Source organism: Nomascus leucogenys, chromosome 19, assembly GCF_006542625.1.
Source record: "Nomascus leucogenys isolate Asia chromosome 19, Asia_NLE_v1, whole genome shotgun sequence".
NCBI classification, from domain to species: Eukaryota; Metazoa; Chordata; class Mammalia; order Primates; family Hylobatidae; genus Nomascus; species Nomascus leucogenys.
The window spans coordinates 30,909,943-30,916,118 of NC_044399.1; the positions used below are offsets into that span (position 1 = coordinate 30,909,943).

The following is a 6,176-nucleotide window of genomic DNA, read 5'->3' on the forward strand; positions in this document are numbered from 1 at the left end:
AGGCTGAAGGACTGGTCCTCCAGGGGGTCACAGGCTGGAGCTAGACGTACCTCCAAATGCAGGAGAGCCATAGATCACCCAGACATGTGCACACAGACACCACCAACTGCCCAGCACATCACACGTACAGCACCCACACACAGAGGACGCAGCACATGTCACACATGCCCATACACACATGTGCCTGTGACAGTCGCATGTACCAAACATGCACACAAAGCCAGGCGTGGAGTCTCACGCCTGTAATCCCAGCATTTTGGGAGGCAGAGGCCAGCAGATCACTTGAGGCCAGGAGTTCGAGACCAGTCTGGCTAACATGGTGAAACCCCATCTCTACTAAAAATACAAAAATTAGCTGGGCATGGTGACATGCGCCTGTAGTCCCAGCTACTGGGGAGGCTGAGGCAGGAGGATCTCTCGAGTCCGGGAGGCAGAGGTTGCAGTGAGCTGAGATTGCACCACTGCACTCCAGCCTAGACAACAGAGAGAGACTCCATCTCAAAGAAGAAAAAAAAAAATACATGCACACAAATGCACACGCCTCCCACCCAGGCTTTGGCCTTGGAGGCCCAGAGGGCAGGCAGTATAGACTGGCTTCTGGCAGAGTAGAGATGGCAGCAAAGGAAGGAAGGAGATTCGGAGTACCCGGATGGACAAGGATGTGGACAGGGAAGCCTGGGGGAAGGAGAAGGGGAGGCCACGCCATGGCCTGGCCTCAAGTTCCCTGCTAAGCAAAAGCCCAGCCTTGTGGATCTTCAAAAGCCTGCCCAGCTTTTGGAGGGGCCAAGGAGAGAGATGCCCAGGGCCTGGAGGGTGGGATTAGGAAGGGGTGAGCAGTTCAGAATGGGCCAGGGCCAGGAGGAGAAGCGGGCAGGAGACTGGAAGGAGGGACAAGGAGGAGCTGCAGAGGTGGGTGTCTTGGGGGTGGTGCGGGACTGAGCCAGAAGCATCAATGGGCTCTCGGGACTCATCTTTCCATAGGTTTTTTTAAATTAATAGACTTTATTTTTTAGAGCAGTTTTAGGTTTGCAGCAAAACTGAGTGGAAAGTACAAAGAGTTCCCATGTACCCCTGTCCCCACCCACATACAACCTCCCCCGCTATGGACATCCTGTAGTGGTACATTTGTTACAACTGATAAACCTACACTGACTCATCATCATCACCAAAAGTCCACAGTTCACATTGGGGTTCACTATTGGTGTTCTACATTCTATGGGGTTTTGTTGTTTTTGAGATGGAGTCGTGCCCTGTCACCCAGGCTGGAGTGCAATGGCGTGATCTCAGCTCACTGCAACCTCTGCTCACCTCCTGGGTTCAAGCGATTCTCCTGCCTCAACCTACCAAGTAGCTGGGACTACAGGCACCCACCACCACGCCCATCTAATTTTTGTATTTTTGTAGAGACGGGGTTCCACCATGTTGGCCAGGCTGGTCTTGAACTCCTGACTCTAGGTGATCCACCCGCCTCGACCTCCCGAAGTGCTGGGATTACAGACGTGAGCCACTGCACCCGGCCCGTTCTATGGGTTTTGATTGTAGTATGATACAGAGTCGTTTCACTGCCCTAAAAATTCTGTGCTCTACCTGGCCCCTCCAACTCCTGTCAACAACTGGTCCTTTTACTGTTGCCACAGTTTTGCTTTTTCCAGAATGATTTGGAATCATACGGTATGCAGTTTCTTTGGGTTGGCTTCTTTCACCTGGTAATACATGTTTAAGGTTCCTCCATATCTTTTCCTGGCTTGATAGCGCATTTATTTTTAGTGGTGAATACTATTCCATTGTCTGGGTGTATCACTGTTTATTTATCCATTCACCTACTGAAGGACATCTGGGTTGCTGCCAAGTTTTGGCAATTATGAATAAAGCTGCCATAAACATCCATGTGCAGGTTTTTGTGTGGATACGAGTTTTCAAAACATTTGGATAAATACCAAGGAGCACGATTGCTGGATCATGTGATAAGGGTGTGTTTAGTTTTGTAAGAAACTGCCAAACTGTCTTCCAGATTGGCTGCACCATTTTGCATTCCCACCAGCAATTAATCAGTTCCTATTGTTCCACATCCTCACCAGCATTTGGTGGTGGCAGTGTTTTGGATTTTGGTATCTGAATAGGTGCATAATAGTATCTCATTGTTTTAATTTGCAATTTGCTGATAACATATGATGTTGAACATTTTTTCATATGCTTACTTTCGTTTGTATATATTCTTTGGTGAGGTGCCTATTTAGATTAGACTTTTTTTTTTTTTTAAGACAAGGCTTCATTCTGTCACCCAGGCAGAGTGCAGTGGTTCGATCATGGCTAATTGCAGCCTTGAACTCCTGGGCTCAAGTGATCCTCCCACCTCAGCTTCCCAAAGTGCTGGGATTAAAGATGTAAGCCACCACATTTGGCTTTTGCCCATTTTTTTTAAATCGGGCTGTTCATTTTCTTACTGTCGAGGGGTTTTGTTTTTTTGTTTTTTGAGACAAGTTCTCTCTCCATCACCCAGGCTGGAGTACAATGGTGCCATCATGGCTCACTGCAGCCTTGAACTTCTAGGCTCAAGCAATCCTCCATCCTCGGCCATCCAAAGTGCCGGGATCACGGTCCTGAGCACCATGCCTGGCCTTACTGTTGAGTTTTAGGAGTAATTTGCAGAGAGCAGAAGACCAAGAGATCCGAGTCATCACAGAGAACAAACAGGTGACCAGAGCTGGAGGAGGGTCCTTTTCCCTCACCCGGGGTTGGGGGAATCACTGCCCTACCCCTTTCCCCAGAATCCCCTGCATAGAGGGCTGTGGTACAGCTTCATATGGAGGATCCTGGGAGGAGGTGGAACTGTATACCCACAGGCCTGGTCCCAGGTCCCCTGGAGTCTGAGTACCTGAGTGGGCTGGGCCCCTCTGCCCTCTCTCCTTCCTGCCTCTGAGGCCTCCACAGCACCCTCAAAGGCTGCTCACATGAGATCCAGCAGAGGAGCAGGCTGGCAGGATGCAGAAAGGGAGGCTGCAGCTGCATACTGCCTGGCTGACCCAGACAGAGCCAGCAGCAGCCATGGCCACAAAGGCTGAATACACCATGAGGGCAAGAGAAATCCAGGGCCTTGTGAAGCTGCCCATCCAGCAGAGTCAGGTCCAGATGCTGGGTCTCAGAGGTGAAGGCAGGGACCGGAGGCCAGGCCTTGGGTGCTGGGTTTGGGGTAAGGCCTGGCTAGCCCTGGCATTTCTATGCAACAGGTGCAAAGACCTTTCCAACCTCTTTCTTTCTCCTGGGGCAGCTTGACAGGCGAGACACCCCAGCAGCTGGCAGGTAAGGGCCCCAGGACTGACAGTAGAGAAGAAAATTAGGGGGTGCTCAAGGAAGAACTACAAGGGATTGCCTGCCCTGAAGCTGGGGTCACTGAAAGAAGCCAGTGTTTGCAACCATCCCTCCATGCTTGTCTGATTTGCTCATCTCTACAACCCTAGGGCTCACAGAGTCTTTGTGAGTGTGTGTGTGTGTGTGTGTGTGTGTGTGTGAAGGAGGGAGGAAAGGAAAAGAAAACTCAATGGATTGGTAGATATGTGAATGCAGGTATTTAGACGGATGGATAGATGGATGATGAACAGGATGGAAAAGAAGGGAGAAGGTAAAGAAGGAGAAAAAATGGAGGGAAAAATCTGAGTTTCCCTGCCTCTTGGGGTCTAGGACCATAGGGGTAAAGGCAAAAGAAACCACAGCCCCAATGCTCCCCCAAACAACATGTCCTGATATCGGCAAGGGCCCCTCAAAGCAGAATCACTTTATTCATCATCAACAATGTTCAGTGCCTACTACATGCCAGGCACCAGCAGGGCTCCAAGGCACTGTAGCTTCAGAGCCAGACTGCCAGATGTGACCTTGGACATGAGTTTTCAATGTTTTTCAAACATGAGTTTTGGACATGAGGACTGGATGGGCACATAACATGTACCAACACACAACAGCCACTGCTACTCTTTATATTAAAAGTTATAGGCCAGGTGTGGAGGTTGACGTCTGTAATCCCAACAGTTTGAGAGGCCAAGGCGGGAGGATTACTTGAGCCCAGGACTTTGAGACCAGCCTGAGCAACATGGCAAAACCCCATCTCTACAACAAATTAAACAATTAGCCAGGTGTGGTGGCACGTACCTGTGATCCCAGCTACTCAGGAGGCTGAGGTGAGAGGATCATTTGAGCCTTGGGAGGTTGAGGCTGCAGTGAGCCGAGATCTCGCCACTGCACTCCAGCCTGGGCAAAGAGTGAGACTCTGTCTCAAAAATAAATAAATAAATACAAATTTAAAACACCCAGGAGGGAGTTGGAATGAGCCAAGTCATCAGTTCCACCTGAGTTAGAGTGGGCAGCTCTCAGGGTTCCTGTGTGGGTGGTTCATCTTGCCACCTGTCCCCTCTACCCTCAGCCTTCCAGGATATCTTCAAACTTTTCAGCTGCAGCCCAACAGGCACCGTGGACACGTGCAGCATGAAAGTTGCCCTGGGCAATGTGGGTATTCAGCTGAGTCCACAGCAGACGTTCGAGGCTCTGCGGCAGGCAGACTTGGATGGTGGGTGCCCCATCCCTGTCCTCTTGTCCCCTCCCACCTCCAGGCATTCTTTTAAAGAATGCTTCCCCTTCCCACAAAATCCTGGCCTGGTCCTATTTTAAAGTTCCCTCTTCCAGGAAGCCTGCCCTGACCAACACACCTATCCCAAGGCCTGTAAATGTTGCTGCTGTGTTAATCCTAATCCTGATTTGGGAACCCCCAAGGCATGGGCCATTTCTCCCCCATTGAAACTGAGGTCTGCCCTTGGCTAGAGGCAGGACTAGATTCTCTAACACCTGGAACTGCCAGCAGGCATGTGCAAGGCAGGCCTTCTGCAGGGGGCAGGCACCCATAGCACCCCCTCTCCTCTCTCCAGGTGATGGAATCGTAAGCTTCAGTGACTTCCTGGGTGTCTTCAATGACAACTACCGCTTGGCTTAGTGCCTGGGTGGGGAGCAAGGCTGGTGGAGGAGGGGTGGGCCTGGCCTAGGGGGTGCCCCCTCCTCACCCTCCTTCACCTTTTTTGCCCCCAAGCCAGGTGAGGAACAGCCAGGTGTGTGACCCCCCAGGGACTGCAGACCCTGTTCTTGGAAATGCTGTTCAAGCTGCTGGGCCGGGGCTTTGTGCCCTCCAAGTTGGCACAGGAGGTGATGAGGTGGGCACAACCATACCAGCTCCTGGGCCCAGAATGGGAGGAGCAAACCCTGCCCCGAGATGTTCCTGCCCTAGAGACGGGAGCCCTGAATTCTGGGTCTGTTTCCTGGGCCCCAAGTCGCCCCAGGACAAAGACAAAGCAGTGGCTTCCGGCCCTGCTTTGGCTTCCGCACCTGTGAGACAGAGAGGGCTGGGGGTGTCTGAGGCGGCCGCCCCGCCTCTTTTCTCCAAGCTACTACTTCAAGAAGCAGCGGGCTCCGCGGCTCAGCCCAGGCTGCGGGGGTTGGGGGGCGCTCCCACGCGGGCCTCACCTTCTGCCACGCGGCGCGCATCAGTGGCCTCTCCAACTAGGAGCTGGCGCGCTCGCTGCACAGACTGGACGACGTAGGCGCGTCCCCGAGGGGGCGGGGGACGCGGGGACCCGCGGGAGGGACCTCTCCCAGCCACTCACAACACCCGCCCTCGCCTCCGACCCCCAGGACCCGCTCTGAGGACCGTCTCCTCCTCTACCTCCTCCCCGGCACCCGCCCCAGGTGCGTGCAGCCCCTACTCTCAGATTCCTAACCTGGAGGGGTTGGCGCTCCCGGAACGCAGGACACGAAGCCCAGCCCGGGGCCCCGGCTTCCGCCTGATCCAGCCCTACTGGCCCGGCCGTCCCAAGATCCCGCCCAGCCCGGGGCGTGACTCGGCCTAGGTGAGAGCCGGCGGGCGGGGGAGGGACACGCAGTGAGGGGCGGGACAAGTGCGCGGAGGCGGGACAGGCAGATGGGGCGACACCCGCTGGCGGAGGGGAGGGACAGGCGAGGAGCGGGGGCAGGCCCGGAAGAAATGGGGACCCGGCAGGCGGTGACGGAGGTGGCACGCGCGGAAATGTAAGGCGAGGTCACTCATGGCGTCACTAAGTACTGGGTAGGGCGAAAGGAAAAGGGGCCAGGTGCCTAGGTAGGCGGCAGGACTGGCGCAAATGGGGCGGGGCAGCCGGAAG

General features: G+C 53.9%; 1 pseudogene; it reads left to right on the forward strand.

Moving 5' to 3' along the window:
• Nucleotides 1-3,045: 3,045 nt before the first annotated feature.
• Nucleotides 3,046-5,885, forward strand: LOC115831479 (annotated as a pseudogene).
• Nucleotides 5,886-6,176: the final 291 nt, after the last annotated feature.